Source organism: Temnothorax nylanderi, unplaced genomic scaffold (genome assembly GCF_030848795.1).
Source record: "Temnothorax nylanderi isolate EJ_2023f unplaced genomic scaffold, tnyl_v1.0 TNYL_tig0429_pilon, whole genome shotgun sequence".
In the NCBI taxonomy this organism is placed as follows: domain Eukaryota; kingdom Metazoa; phylum Arthropoda; class Insecta; order Hymenoptera; family Formicidae; genus Temnothorax; species Temnothorax nylanderi.
In genome coordinates, this window is record NW_027249491.1 from 24,867 (window position 1) to 42,485 (window position 17,619).

The following is a 17,619-nucleotide window of genomic DNA, read 5'->3' on the forward strand; positions in this document are numbered from 1 at the left end:
ATTAATCAGATCGTCGTTGGCTCGCTGGTCCTCATCAAGGACGCCAACTTGTCGCCCTTACGTTGGAGGCGCGGACGCGGGGAGGCGCTACATCCAGGTAGCGATGGCGTTCCGCGCGTCGCCACGGTGCGGGTGGCGGATGGCTCTCTGGTGCGTCCCTTGGTGAAATTGTGCCCCTTGCCAACGGGCCCTGTTCCACCGGCGACTGCCCCGGTTTAAGGAAAATACCGCGTATTTTGGTGGGCGGGTATGTTTGGCGCTCGCCCCCTGTACATAGCTGTACATATTAGTGTTAATCGTTAATTCGTCCGCAATAGCATTAGCGATCATTCGCGTTACAGTAATTTGTCGTGTTCGTGATTCGACGGTAAAGTCGCGCCGTCGATAAATAGATCCCGCGTTGGTGACTCGCGCGAAACGTTGGCGGATCGCGATCTAAGTCAATATTCGCGCGACTCACCCGACTCGTGCTGCCCGCCCGCGGGTAGCATCCCCAATTGTTGGAACAAATACTCGCTCGCGCCGGTTCTCAACAAGAGCGCGACGCGAGCAGGACACTCTCGTTTTTGAAGTCGTCGAGTAAACACACTTTTGGAAGTGATCGAGTCTGTACTGGAACCGATTCACCGAGCACCGCGCGCCGTGACTCGCTCTGCTTGCCACTGCACGTACTTTATTGTTCACTCGCGTTGCGGGGACCGAGACACACCCCCGCTGGTCCTTCGAGTCTCGTTCAGTCGCGAATCCGGGGATCGCTCTACCGCCCCCCGAGCAACAGTTACTCAGCAGAGCATGTCAAACAACTCCACAAAAAACCCTACTTCATATCTCTTCTCAATTTTGAGATATAATTAAAATTTACAGAAATCCATAAAATACAAAAATTTTAAACACCCTAAAATAAAGCCCTTGATTACCTGAATACAACAAAAGAAACCCCATCTCTCTATCTCTTACCGTTCTCGAGTTATGAATTATTAAAGTTTCACATCCGCCATTTTAAACTTTTTACCATTTAAACTTAGGAAAACCAAATCACTTCTACATTAATATTCTTGGTTTTTTATACATTTTGGCTATAACAAATTTCATTTTAGAACGAAATTTCTGACACCTAATTATTATGCTAAAAATGGAATCTTCCATGTCCCCAAACGTCAATAGCGTTAACCCCGATTTTCTATCTAAATTAATTAAATTAATAGAAAGAGAATTAAATTATCTACAAAATGCATTATTTATGTTATACCGCGCGACTAATATTTCTGGAAATATTACGGTTCAAATGAAATTTTGACTTTCGGAAATTATGAGAATAAATATTTCCTCGCAATATAAGTCGGAAATCGGTAGTCCTACGTAAAAAATTGTTAAAATCAAATAGAAAGGTTATTAAATTTTCATTATTTTGGTTTTTAACCGATTTGCATACGACTAATAGTATTTTTGATATCCGTAATTCTCCATCTCGTCGGCTTTCGGCGGCGCCAGAGTATGAAATTTGGGCTTGTACTTGCTGCATCTGTTGACGCCCGGCAATTGCTCGATCAGGTAAATGGCCGCATTGTTCTCCAAGCCAAGACTCTCGCACAAGGGGTTGTGAGGCAGCGGGGGCAGGTTGTGGGCCTTGCGCGCATTCTGCACCGCCTGGTACACCGTCTCCCAGACCCCGGTCATAGACGAGGCGGTATGGGTGAAACCGTCCTGCGACTTGATCTCGTACATCAGGATCGGTCCCTTCGAGCAGTTCTTCTGCACCAGCGGTGGATTCTGCTGCGGATTGCTTCGCAGCGGCCTGATCGACTTCGTCACTATTCTGGGTTTCTTGACCGCTATGGGTGGCGCCTTCGCCTTAAGTATATTCACCTTCGCGTCCACGGGCTTTATCTTATCCTCGAGCTTGTTCGCCTTGAGCGTGAACGTCTTGATCGGCAGCAGTTGTAACGACGCGATCTGAGGTACCTGCTTCGATGGCAATATCTCCACGGATGTCACCTGCGGTGTCTTTTTACTTTGGGTGACCGCCTTCATGTTGCGCGTGATCTTGTAAGAACCGTCCTGTAACTGCTTCTGCAGCACTATCTTCAACGAGGTGTTCTGCAGCTTTTCCTTGTCGAGCTCCAGTTTGAGATTCTCCTTTACCTACTCTATAGTCTCCGTATTCAGTTTGATACTGTCGCTGATGTCGTCGAGCACGGTTTCAGGTTTCTCTATCTGTACGATCTGCTCGGTGATTTCCTTCCTCGGTTCCACAATTTCCGGCTCGGCTGGCTTGATCACCGGTTTCGTCGGCTCTTCGATCGCTAAGTCATCCTTCTTCGCCGGATCCTGCTTGAGGGTCACCGCCTGCATCGGCAGCACCCTGTTCATCGGTCGATTGGTCGGCATGTTGCTCGTCGGCACTGTGATTTTGTTTTGCACGGGACTGGAATTGGAGACGATCGGGCCGTTACTGTTGACGTTCGTGTTTGCAGAGTTTGGACTCAACGCGATACCGCCGCTGTAGCTCTTATGCTAGCTATTTACATCGTGGTTGGACTTGTTATTTACAATTAGATTTCTCTGCGTGACATAATGATTCGATAGCGGCGGTATCTTGGACGATGATATGCTGGATTTGATAATGCTGGTGTTCTCCGATACGTGCTTCGAGTCGAAGTACGGCCGCACGCTGTTGCTCATCGGTTGCTCCGTGCCGAACAACGACTCGGTGATCTTCCAGGCGGCTCCGTGATTCGCCTGGACCGAATGTGCGACCGGACTAGGTCTCACAGCGACGCGGGGAATCATCGGCATCGCATAAGGTGGCGGTGGCGGTGCCGACGGCGGTGATAGCTTTGTCGGTGTCACCGCGTTCGACGAGCACACGTCCGCCACCTGAATCGATGCCATCGGATGCTCTATGCTCGTATTTTAACACGATACCGGTGACACGGCGCTACACGCGACGCCACCGTAAACTCGCTCTTGGGACGTGGCAGAAATGTTGATCTGCGGCGGCGCACAGTGGGTCGAAGCGTAGGAAATAGCGGACATAGAACCAAAAAATTGAATTATCGAAATATTTATTTTTTTTTGCAAATTCTTATAGTAAATTTGTTGTAGATTACTGAAATAACGTCATTCACTCTGAATATTTACGTATTTTCCGTACAGATGTACGATAACACAGGTCATCCTTACATATGTAACTTCTGCGACTTTTCCGCGCTAATGTTTCAGGTTGCCCCATCTGTAAACGGTGTTGATGATCGAATGCACGTTTTTTCTTCGTTATTGTTCATGTTTTAAGTAAACAAAAATGATATAAAAGACAGTTTATCGCATTACTTGAATATTTTCCGGGACAATATCTGATCCATGAGAAAAAGTACGTGTTATACAATTTGTAATTAAGTTATAAAAAAATGTTTAACATTGTTAGGATTCTCTATAATTTTATCGTATACAATAAGCCTTGTACTACATACCTATGGCGATATCAAGTGCCGCTAGGTGCCGCTTAGCAAAATATATAAAATTTTCTGAGCGAAAGTCGCAAGATTGCAAGTATCGATAGCGAATACTTGCAATCCCATGCCGTGTAATGAAAATGTAAAAGTTGTGGGTACTTTTTTTTATAAAAAGATAAATTTTCTATGACAATAATGATGATTTCATGATAATAAAATTACTCTATAGTCCCAGCGAAGGTTTTTAAGAAATAATTTTGTTAAAAATAGTAAGTATTACCGCTGGCATTTGCTAGGTATTTCTTACCTACCCAAGATGCACCACGTGGAGGTTGCACAGTCGGATTTGAATCTCGTGTGTGTGTGTGTGTGTGTGTGTGTGTGTGTGTGTGTGTGTGTGTAAATCAAAGATTGCAGACTGTAGTGTTAAATTAAAAGTTGCAGTGCTTCAGGAAACAACTTGTCTTTCTTTTTTAATTTATCCCGTGATCGAAGACTCGAAATAAGAGGATCAGAAGTAACTAATAACTGATGTAAAACATCTTCATTTGTCGCTACTCTATTTATCTTGCGTGAGTGTCCTTCTCTGTATTTTCTGAATTCTTTATTCCGAGCTTCGCTTGCCTCTTCTGATAGGGCGCCTATAGGAATAGAGAAGTTGGATATAATTCCTTCTCCATGTATTAATAATTTATGGACGGATGAAGGCATATTGTATCAGCCATAATGATGGACAAACAATCTTGCTGTTTTTATGGCATATTTTCCGAATTTCTTCGCGTCTATTGCTTCCCCGCATGAAATTGTTTGGAGAATTATTGCAAATCGTTTGATTAATTCTTTATCTAATCCTGTAATTTCTGCAGTAATATCAATTTCAGAAAAGAAACGTCTAGCCGTGTTTCCATCATGTGTTAAACCCGATCCATGCTTGACGATATCCACGAGTAATCCTAACTTTCGCTTAAATTCTTCTTGTATTTTCCTCTTCGTGCTTTCTCGTTGTTCCTTAAAAACGGGATTGCGTACCGACCATTTTTTGCATGTTAAATTGTATGACACATGAAGCAAACATTCCATACATCGAATTTTTGCATGGAGTGCAAAGGATGCAAAGGAAATAACTTTCTTCTGTAATATAAATGCACTTGATAAAAAAAACTCTATACATCCGATGCGGTATTCACCAGATCTATGCGACAATCTGCATGTGTGTTGTACGAGGTCGCGGTCGTCAAGAAACACAAAAAATGAATAAGGAATAAAACACGCTCTAAACAAAAAAAAAAGCGTAACATTGACTCCCACGCAGATTGTCGCATAGATCTGGTGAATACCGCATCGGATGTATAGAGTTTTTTTTATCAAGTGCATTTATATTACAGAAGAAAGTTATTTCCTTCTGTGCAGTCTTATCTTCATAGGAATTAATATCAAAGAGTGACTACAATGACACTGCGGAATAGTGATTTGTTCAGATATCTTAAAGACTCGGATCTCGGCTTCAGTTACCAAGAAGGATTGCTTGATTTTGTTTTACAGAAATGTAGCTTTAATTTATCAGAAGAAGGTGAAGCTAAACTCAAACAGAGTTTGCGTTTATATTGCATCAATCTATCCAAACGTTGGAAAAGATGTAATCGAACACTTCGCACATTCACTGCGAACAATGACACATGGCTTCAAGAAATATTCAAAGTTCCTGAGCAATGTGTATTGGAAAATCCATCGACTGATGAACTTTGTGTTATTACTCCAGCAAGACGAAAAGCCTTCAGTGATGTATCTGATAGACACAAACGCAGACTCACCGAACATTTGCGAGAAGAATATTCTTCAGATATTTTGTTATTTGCAGCTAAACAAAAACTCCAAAGTGAAGGACGTGCAGATGCAGCGATGGTGATTGATTACTTGATGAAAAATCAGAACGAGGCAGGACGAATTATGGCATTCTGCAAGAATGAAATCAAAGCACTTTTATTTTCGAAGGAAAAATGTTTAGCTATGCTTCTCAACTTGGATTTATCGAAATCTCAATACATGCAATTAAGAGAAAATAGCATAGAAAATGGACAAAACCAATGGCAGTCTTATTATCAAGTCCAGAAAGCAAAATCGGATTGCTATCCGCCAAAGGATAAAACAACAATTACCGAAACTTTGGCTTCAGTCGACCTGCAGGCAATACTAGATATAACAGCCACCAGACTGCTTACATTATGTGAAGACAAGTTAAGCTTATATACTAATGTAAAATTAACGTGTAAGTGGGGATTTGATGGTGCTTCGAATCAAAGCATGTACAAACAGACATTTGAGGACAATTCAAGATGCGACGAGTTCATTTTTATTACAAGTTTTGTTCCAATACAATTAGTAAGCGATTCTGAAGTTCTGTGGACTAATGAAACACCAGGTTCGACTCGATATTGTAGACCGATCAAATTTGAATTCATCAAGGAAACTATGGAGATTTCAAGAAATGAATACCAGAGAGTGGAAAACCAAATAAAAAATTTGGTAGCAATGCAATATAAAAATGTAACTGTCAAGTACGAAATGCTGTTTACCATAATTGACGGCAAAGTTTGCACAGCTATTTCAAATGAAAAATCTTGTGCAACTTGTCCTTTATGCGGTGCAAAACCTACTGAAATGAACGATATAGACAAAGTGTTAAATAAAGACGTACGCGAGAATGTATACAATTTTGGTATATCCAATCTCCATGCAAAAATTCGATGTATGGAATGTTTGCTTCATGTGTCATACAATTTAACATTCAAAAAATGGTCGGTACGCAATCCCGTTTTTAAGGAACAACGAGAAAGCACGAAGAGGAAAATACAAGAAGAATTTAAGCGAAAGTTAGGATTACTCGTGGACATCGTCAAGCATGGATCGGGTTTAACACATGATGGAAACACGGCTAGACGTTTCTTTTCTGAAATTGATATTACTGCAGAAATTACAGGATTAGATAAAGAATTAATCAAACGATTTGCAATAATTCTCCAAACAATTTCATGCGGGGAAGCAATAGACGCGAAGAAATTCGGAAAATATGCCATAGAAACAGCAAGATTGTTTGTCCATCATTATGGCTGGTACAATATGCCTTCATCCGTCGATAAATTATTAATACATGGAGAAGGAATTATATCCAACTTCTCTATTCCTATAGGCGCCCTATCAGAAGAGGCAAGCGAAGCTCGGAATAAAGAATTCAGAAAATACAGAGAAGGACACTCACTCAAGATAAATAGAGTAGCGACAAATGAAGTTGTTTTACATCAGTTATTAGTTACTTCTGATTCTCTTATTTCGAGTCTTCGATCACGGGATAAATTAAAAAAGAAAGACAAGTTGTTTCCTGAGGCACTGCAACTTTTAATTTAACACTACAGTCTGCAATCTTTGATTTACACACACACACACACACACACACACACACACACACACACACACACACACACACGAGATGCAAATCCGACTGTGCAACCTCCACGTGGTGCATCTTGGGTAGGTAAGAAATACCTAGCAAATGCCAGCGGTAATACTTACTATTTTTAACAAAATTATTTCTTAAAAACCTTCGCTGGGACTATAGAGTAATTTTATTATCATGAAATCATCATTATTGTCATAGAAAATTTATCTTTTTATAAAAAAAAGTACCCACAACTTTTACATTTTCATTACACGGCATGGGATTGCAAGTATTCGCTATCGATACTTGCAATCTTGCGACTTTCGCTCAGAAAATTTTATATATTTTGCTAAGCGGCACCTAGCGGCACTTGATATCGCCATAGGTATGTAGTACAAGGCTTATTGTATACGATAAAATTATAGAGAATCCTAACAATGTTAAACATTTTTTTATAACTTAATTACAAATTGTATAACACGTACTTTTTCTCATGGATCAGATATTGTCCCGGAAAATATTCAAGTAATGCGATAAACTGTCTTTTATATCATTTTTGTTTACTTAAAACATGAACAATAACGTAGAAAAAACGTGCATTCGATCATCAACACCGTTTACAGATGGGGCAACCTGAAACATTAGCGCGGAAAAGTCGCAGAAGTTACATATGTAAGGATGGCCTGTGTTATCGTACGTCTGTACGGAAAATACGTAAATATTCAGAGTGAATGACGTTATTTCAGTAATCTACAACAAATTTACTATAAGAATTTGCAAAAAAAATAAATATTTCGATAATTCAATTTTTTGGTTCTATGTCCGCTATTTCCTACGCTTCGACCCACTGTGCGGCGTCGCGATTGGTTCCACTGATAGCGTTGGTGCTGAGATCGATGCTGGTGCTGGTATCGATGCTGGTGCTGGTACCGATGCCGATACCAATGCTGGTACTGGCGCGGGTGGTGCCGGAGCTGCTGTTGGTACCGGTGGCAGCGGCGGCGCCGACTGATTCACCACCACGTAAGGTACTCCGGACACGTTGGACATACCACTCACGCCTTGCACACTCGCTATGTTAGGCACGCCAGTTATGTTGGGTACACCAGACATGTTCGGCATGCTTGATACATTCTGCATCGTCGTCACAGTAGGCACTCCCGGCACAGCTTGCACATCCACGATGGGCTCCATCAGCTTGGACGCTTGAAACACCTGTGTTGTCGTCTGGTAGCTGCTAGCCAATACCTGTGGCACGGTGCCGGCCATGAACTGGCTAGACGACATCACGGTGTTGCTAACGATCGTTTCCAAGCCGTAGTACATCGGTTGATTCGACACGAACATACCACCAGTTGGGTCGGTGAACATTTCCAGGGTGGGCGTGGAGCTCAACAGCAGCTGCTCCAACGATATAACGCCACATTGGATCGCACTGGGTTGTTGTTGTATGATAGTACCCAATACTGTAGGCTGTGTTTGCGCGATTTGCACACTCGGCAATATCGATATACCGCCATTCTGCAGCGCCAATAGATTGTCGGTGGACGGTGCCTGTATGTAGGTGTCCGGCACTAAGGGATTCGCAGCGATCAGCTGCGGTTTGAAGCCGGTCTCGTGCTGTCCGCCGCCTATCGTCGTGATGTATTGTAAGTTTTGGCCGGATTGCTGCTGTAGTGCTTCCACGTAAGCAGACACGATGCCTGGCGATGCCACTTGCTGAAGGATCACCGTGGGCGGTCTCTGGTTAGCCTGATGTAGCTGGATTACCTGGGGGGTGTTCGTCATCGCCGTCGGTTGGAATCTGGCATTGTGCGCGGCATTATGCGGTGCCTGCATCACGTTCTTCAGACCATGTTGAAGAGACATCCATGGTGTAAAGAAAGTAAGGTGTGCTCATACCGAGGACGCGTTTTCGTATCGTTCTGCGCATTGTACCAACCGCCTCCATTTTTAAATTCCTGTGTTTACATCGAAAGGCACTTAACCTTAATTTTAGACGTCTGTGCTGCAGTACCCGGCAATTACGCGAGTAAAAAGTATATTAACATGCCTTCATGTGCAGTAAAAAGTTGCCGAAGTTATACGGGGAAAAAGGGATCTGAAAATCTCAGATTTTTTAGATTTCCTGCAGATCCAGTAATGAGTGAGCAATGGAAAGTTATTTGCGGAAATGAAAATATTAATGTAAAAAATGGTATGTTAAACAAAAACACTTGTTCTATTTTGTTGTACTTGTTAATACTATAATAAATAAATAAATAATAATAATAAATATTTTGTACATATATGTGTAGCTCGTATCTGTTCGGTTCATTTTCATGCAAGTGCGTACAAAGAGGCTTCATGGATGCAATCTGTTCTGGGAGTAGGACACACGCCCAAAAAAGCCAGAAAACTAAGGACAGATGCAATTCCAACAGAATGCTTAGAATTAATTTTGAATCAAGGTAATACTTTATTTTTCACATGTTTTTAAATGTACTAATCTTTGTACGTAAAATGCATGTGATTATTCTTTTATTATCTGTAAGTATTCTTTTTAATTTTTATTGTTATAAATTATGCATCCATTTTAAATATAAAAATTATCCTTTTATCTAATTACAATTATTTGTTGTATTAATTATAGTGAAATATTATATACTTTATATTATTTCAGTACCTAATGAAACTCCAACGGCTCAGTCAACTTGTACAGAAGGGCAATCCATTATTTCAGTACCTGATGAAACTCCAACGGCTCAGTCAACTTGCACAGAAGGGCAATCGAATGTTGTAGAACAATTTAATGATTCTTCATATTCCCAATCATTTGATACCAGTAAGAATTGTGACAAAATACACAAAACCGATTTTTTAATATTACATTTTTAGTATCCCTCATATGTTGTACATTTGTAACTTACATTCTAATAATGTATTGTATTTTCATTAGTATAATATTGTTTTTATATTGATTTATATGAAATTTCAGATGTCAAAGGAAAAATTTTAAAACAGAACAGAGATTTACAAAGAAAGTGCCAAAGATTATTAGCCCGAAATAAATATTTAGAAAGAAAGCTTTTTAAACAACAAAAGCGCGTAAAAGTAAATTCAAACATAAGGGTGCGAGAAATTTTAAGTTCAGTATTTACTCCCGGACAAATTAAATTGTTATTAAATCCGAATAAGAAAAAGACCCATTGGTCTGCAGAGGATATAGCTGCTGCAATATCCCTGCGCACTGTAAGTCCGAAAGCTTACAGATATTTACAGAAAGCACGCAATGTACCACTCCCCGCATTGTCGACACTTCGTAGATGGGTTGCTACATTCAATGTTAACAATGGTATTTTGGAACATGTTCTTCTCATTATGAAGCATAAAGGCCAGAACATGACTAACATGGACAAAATAACCGTGTTATGTTTCGATGAAATCCATCTATCCAACCAAGCAGCAATTGAACGGAGAGAGGAAAGAGTCATCGGACCGCACGAAAAATGCCAAGTTGCTGTTGCCAGAGGTTTGTTTACCAAATGGAAGCAACCTGTTTATTACGAATTTGACCAAAGCATGACCAAAAATATATTAACAACTATAATTGCTAAGTTACATGAGATTAGTTACACGGTTGTTGCGATAACTAGTGACTTGGGACCGACGAATCAAACGTTACTTAACGAACTGGGCATTGATAGTGCGGAAGGTAAAACGTACTTTCTACATCCATGCGATGGAGAAATAAAAGTGTACGTATTTATCGATGTTCCGCACTTAATTAAATTGTTACGTAACAATTTATTTGACTCCGGATTTTACATAAATGGTTATTACATAAGTAAAGCCTGCCTAGAAAGGCTAATTCAAATTAATGGCAACGATTTGAAAATTGTACATAAATTGTCGCGATTTCATCTAGACGTGAAGGGAACGCAGCGACAAAACGTCAAACTTGCAACACAGGTTTTTTCGAACACAAATGCTGCCGCTATAGAATGGTGTGGGGAGAAAGGACTTATAGAGGATTGTTTAGAGTGGTCTGAAACCGCAAAATGTATCAAACTATTTAATGACTGGTTTGACTTATTTAATTCTTCGTATAAATTCGGTTCACATTCTGGAATGCATGCATATGGCATAAATGCTGAGAAACAAAACGAACTCTTAGATAAAGTTTCGTTATTTGTTAAAAATATGAGGGTTGGGAAAAAAACCCATTTACTTCCTTTTCAAAAAGGAATTTTAATTAGTAATGAGTCATTAAAAAACCTATATAATGATATAAAAAAGATGTTGGAAAATACTCAGTGTCCTGTGACATATATAATGACTGCTCGCCTCAATCAAGATATAGTAGAGAATTTATTTGCGTACATACGAGCAATGGGTGCTTGTAATGACAGACCGACAGCACTCGATCTTAGATACAGATTTCGATGGTACATATTAGGAAAGCATTCGACAGACGTTTTTACTGAAGGGAGCAACACTGTTGTGCAAAATTTGGCAGACACTGAAACTTGCCTTACTAGTATGTCTGATGAATTATCTAACAGCAATGAAGAGGATGCGGCAAATAATGATCAATTCCATTATGAAACCCTTCAAGAAATGCAAATTTGCAACATTTCGGAGGAATTCACTGAAGAATATAATAAAATAGATAAGGATGTTGATTTAGAAGATTTTGAATACGATGATATTGGTAAGCTATTATGAAACTTTTAATTATATTGACTACATATAAAGGGGTACCCTCCTCTACCTTGTCGTTCGGATTGGGCATTAAACTGTAGGTCCCATGTGCTTGTGTACAACCTGTGTGCGCACCACAAGCACATGACTTTGGGGGAGGCCTAGGTCCGGATTGTTGCGCCATTGAAATGATGATGACATATAAAGGGGTAAAAGCAGATAAAAGTCATAGTAGTGCAAGTCAACCCATCGATTTCAGTTTATAGGTGCAATCTACACAGGCAAATATGTTGAAAGGTCGATAAGTAGAAAAAAGTGACTTACACTACTATGACTTTTACTCCTTCATATACTGAAATAAATATTGTAGTAATATTTATTATTTTATTGGTAAGTCATCGATGTGGTTTACTTTCTGTATAAGTAATTAAAATTATTACATAAGAATTACTTTAAAAGATAGAAATATATAATAAATAAAATTTGTATTTAATTGAAAAATGTAATAAATATAATAAACAAGTCAATAAAATATAATAAATAAATCAGAAAAATATACATTTTAATTACTATATGAACAACGTATAAATAACTATATAAAGGTTCATTGTATTGTACATGTTTAATTTTACTATTTATATGAGTACAATTAAACATGTAAAACATATTTTGAGTAATAAATTATCATTGTCACCATAATTTCTGTTGTCAATATTACTGTGTTTCTGACAGATACTGTAAGCCGTTTTAATTATTCCCCTACTTCTCAAGAGCTCCATTTGCTAAAGGAATTTGAAGATTTTACAAATGTATCCGACGTTATACAGAATGAAGGCTTAAAATATATAGCCGGTTACACAGCATCTAGATTCCGAAATAAATACCCATTTTTAGGAACTCCTACAAAACTACTGGTTACATCTGATGAAGACTGGATTAATCATATTTCAAAAGGAGGAATGATTAGTCCTTCTATTGAATTGATTGAAGCGGCAAAAATAATGAATTCGGAGTTTGAAGAATTTCATGGCTCATTTATCAGTAAAGAATCCGGAATTTTCAAAACAATTGCTGAAAAAGTTAGGAAAAACAAACAAACTTTAGCGATACCTCTAGAGGTACTATTATGTTTAATTAGAACGCGAACTTATATTCGTCTGCGAGAAATTAATAAAAAAATAAATACAGAAAATTATAAAAGAAAATCTCAGAAAAAAATGAAAAAAGTGACAAACAAAAAATATTAATATTCATTCACGTTTTATATTATTAGTAAATAACTGTGTTTATTGGTTTTTTTATTTTCATTTATTTTATTATACTTGACCATACATATTGTATATGTATATTTAATATATATACGTTCGTAATAAATATGTTCCGTTCGTTACGTGTTCATCTTTAAAAAATTTTTTTAAATTTATTATTATTTTCTTTATGTAAATGTTTAATTTTTTTTATTAAAATTTTATATAATATATGCATATATTAAACGTACATTTTATTTTCTTCCTTTATTTTATCCTTTTATTAATTTTATGCAAATTGTATAAAAATGAGTGAGTAATATGTCAATTTAATTTGCCACTACAAAATGGCGGCCGCTGGAACAAAATTTGATTGGCTGTTCAAAAACGTGCGTAATAGCACACCTTACTTTCTTTACACCATGGCTGCGACTTGACGCTCTTGGCCTTGGACCTGGCCATCCGTAAATTTTTCGACTTAGAGGGGACTCGGGCAATCTGTGCGTTTGTTTGCGCGGACTCCTGCGCGGTCTGCACGCCCATGGACGAGTAATTGGGCGACATCTCCGGGCTTGGGACGGTCTGCGAGCTCGTACTGTCCGGCGAATTTATTGGCGTGTTCACCATGCCGTGCGCCGTAACGTTAGAATCGCTGGAGACGGACGGCGGGTCTATGATCTCCGTTATCTGCACCGTGCTTTCCTGAGGAGGTAATACTGCTGGGTTCAGCAGGGTGGTGGTGCTACGAGTGTACTGAGTCCGTACGATCACATCGTTGGACGTTAATACTGTCTGGTGCACGGTCTCGACGGTGGCATGTGTCGCATGGATCTGCGGCGTGATAATCGCCTGGGCGATCGGCTCGATCTGGATACTCGGATGGGGTGATGCCACAGACGCCTCGATGGGTGACGTTGCCTGGATGTCCGTGTAATCAGTTGTCAGAGTATGGCCCTCGGACGGTGAAAGCGTGATGAATTGCGGCGAGCCCATGTTCGGTGAGAATCCCGACTCTGGCGACACCAGCTTGTTATCCATGGTCTCTGAGTCGCTATCGCTAGTAATCATAGAGTGGCAATTGTCTAGATGACGGTTGTAACTCTCCTCGTTACGGTACGTGCGAGCACACCTCTTACAGGTGACTTCGATGTGCTCGAACGGCGACGACTCGTATGAGGTACGAATCAGCCTCTCGTGCGTCATCATGTGTTGTGACGAGACGCACTCGTCGTCGTTCGAGATATCACCTGCACCATCCACTTGCGGGATCTGTAAATTCATCTTGAGATTCTTTTCCTTGAACAAGACTCCCGCCTTGTGCAAGGTGCACCTGGCGGTCGGTGCGATCGTAAGGTTACCACTGCCACTCTTCGTCTTCTGTGACTTGTCACAGGTACTTGACACATGCGATCTGATGAAGCCGAAGAAACGTTTTGAATGTAAAAGATTTAAAGGTCGCACGTATGAACCAACTTCCTTTTCCGCGATCGGCTCGCCCCCGTCAGATGAGTGCTCATCGTTAATGCCGTCTAATTGCGGGATCGATTCGGACGTTTGCAGGTTCGTGTTCTTCTCCTCGGCGTTGTACTCTGGTGAACTGCACTCGCTGGCGCTATTAGCGTCAGCCGATCCGTCGACCTGCACTATTCGTGGTTGCTGCTGTCTCGGATGCCAGAACAGTCTCTTGTGCTCTTTTGCGTTGTCCCTGGCTGGCAACATGCGACGATTCAGTCCAGTAGAATCCTCAATGCAGTACTTCAACTCGCGCACGGAGTCGGATAGTATATTAGGCGTGTTTCCTCTTCCCACAGTAACCATGATACTCTCCGGGATTTTCAATTCATGGAACATGGACGTGCGTTCATTTTGCGCATCAAGAACAATGAGACCGGTCTCGCTAGACTTGGTACTGGATGGATTTCGTGGCAATTTTCGCCTCTTTATGTTAGAACCATAGGTGTTGTCTAGTTTACAGCTCCAGGTGAGGCTACAAGAACGTTGATGATGCCTCTGACCGCCGACAATCAACGGATTATTCGACATCACCTCGGATTTGGATCGTTTCAGCTCCCTGCCGCCGCATTTCTGGCTCTTTGAGTTAAATAGGTCGTCCATGAAATCCTGCATCGCGGTCTTCGCCTCCAATCGCACCCAGAGATCATTGTGCGCTCCCAATTCCAGTAAAGACTTTCCTTCGCTAAATACTTAACATGAAATAGTGACAGTTGACGTAGTTCTACGTTGTTTGCGGCACAGTTGTTACTGTGCCCGTTTATTTCCTACAAGCGATACATTTTCAATTATTAGATATACTAATTTATTAATCATTATACTTATATTATACGATGTATCTAACAAAGTGTTACAAATATTTTGTAAAACCTATGAGGAAAGTAGACGTAGGGCTACGTCAACTGTCACTATTATTTAGCGAAAGACAGTTGACGTAGTTCTACGTTGTTTGCGGCTTTTAAAATTTAGCTTTGTTTTCTAAAAAAATTTTAGTACTGGTTTCATAAAAATAGGGTAAAGAGGATACCGATTTATGCTTAAGGGGTTACACCACTGTAGAATTTAAAAAAAAATCGATTTTTTTTATTGGCTTAAAAGATGCTTTGAACCTTCTAGAATAAGGGGAAAAAAGTTTTATACCTGTACAAAATTTTTTTCTTTGAAATTCCGAGCTCTTTCTCAAGCACGTCGGACTGCTCCAAAACGACTACCTGCGGTACGTAGATACCTGCTGGAAGGGTACAGCCTAATGACTTTCCTTTTGATTTCTAACTTCTCTAATACACTAACAGAGGTCGTTAGAAAGAGTTTGTGTTCAGTTGAAGCATTTTGAAACGAAAGTCCTACTCAAGTGGCAAAAAAGTATTGCAAGTAGCGACTGATATTGCTGTGTGTAATTTTAACGACGGTTTGACTAACATTCTGCGAATTATGAAAGTTTTGGAGATGGATATTGGCCTCCAAGCATACAATTTTTGCCTTGAAGCCGATGCTATGCGGATCAAGCACGCCGAGCAGTCTTTGACAGATGCGGCAAAACAGGCACGCACCAGCATAAAATCGACGAGGAAAGAAAATGAGGAGGAATATTTAAGCAGGGAAGGGCAGCTTTATGGTCCAGGGATAGCAGATTAGTGGTAAAAATTTTTAAACAGTCAAATTTTTTATTTTTTCCCGTCCATAACACATCTCAAAACTTTAAAGGCGTTTTTCTCGAAACACGATTTTTTAAAACGGCACGCAGCATAAGTCCAACAATTTTCATTCTATTCACTCCAAATTTTGACCATATCTTTAAAATAACATTCCGAAGAGAAATACGTACGGGATTTTCGATAAGTTGATTCTAGCATTATTTATTAACAAATGATTGCCCCTTTTTTTGTCAAAAATTGAACTGTTTACTTCAAATGCTCGCCAATCACACAAAAATTAATATTTTCAAAATCCCCTACGTATTTCTCTAGCTATACTCATGTAGATTAAGAGAAAATTTTTTGTTTTTTTCTATATTCAAATTTGCGTCAGTTATACTGCGTGCCGCAGAGCGCGTCAAATTAAACATGCCTCGCGAGAATGGCTGCAGCGTCGCCATTTTGTACTATTATTGAATAAATATTTTTTTTTGAATACTTAAAAACATGATTAATTACATCCTTGAATATTATTATCCTCTTACTTTTCCTTCCATCCAAAAAAAAATCGCAAAAAACGCTTTATTTTAGACTTCTACAGTGGTGTAACCCCTTAAATAAAGTATAAGTTATACATGTATTCTTATATATCATCATTAAAAGAAGGTTGGTATTGAATTTGGCGAAAATCGTTGAAGGGGTAACCGATTTACTTTGGCAAGAATCGGGGAAGGGGTTACCGATTTCTGCAAGAAATTTATATTTGACACTAATGACAACTTATTTATTACTTTACGATTATTATTTTCAAAAATATAACAAAAAACTACACAACCAGTTTTAAAAAAATCGGTATCGAAAAATTAACCCGTATTAACCCGTATCGAAAAATTAACCCATAAGTTGTCATTCGATAGCTTATATAGTCTCATTTTCTCTCTAAAGTCTATAAAGTCTCCAAAAGGGGTTACCAATTTCTATCTTTTTTAGATAATAATCGATAACCCCTTCATTATTAGCAATTTTACTAAAATTGGCATTGAAAACTAAAAATACGCAACCGGTTTAAAAAAAACGGTATCGAAAAATTAACCCCACTACCGCCATTCCCGGAAAATTCTACCCTTGTTTCATATATAATTTTTTGAAATTCAGTCTATTAACAAATGAGTAATTCGCGGAAAACGTTGCAAGAAAAAAATCGGTAACTCCTTTTGGAGACTTTATACTTCATAGACTTTAGAGAGAAAATGAGACTATATAAGCTATCAAATGACAACTTATTTATTACTCTACGATTATTATTTTCGAAAATATAACAATAAACTACGCAACCGGTTTAAAAAAATCGGTATCAAAAAATTAACCCCACCACCGCCATTCCCGGAAAATTCTACCCCTGTTTCATATATAATTCTTTAAAATTCGGTCTATTAACAAATGAGTAGTTCGCGGAAAACGTTGCAAGAAAACATTGCAAGAAAACGTTGCAAGAATAACCCCATCACCGCCATTCCCGGAAAATTCTACCCCTGTTTCATATATAATTCTTTAAAATTCGGTCTATTAACAAATAAGTAGTTCGCGGAAAACGTTGCAAGAAAACGTTGCAGTCGTGCACCCGAAGTTACCCCCCACCCCCCTCCGAGAAAGACGTA

At 39.4% G+C, this 17,619-nt stretch overlaps 1 pseudogene; it reads right to left on the reverse strand.

Annotated features, from left to right (window-relative positions):
* Window positions 1–1,434: 1,434 nt before the first annotated feature.
* On the reverse strand, window positions 1,435–17,475 carry LOC139782622 (uncharacterized; annotated as a pseudogene).
* Window positions 17,476–17,619: the final 144 nt, after the last annotated feature.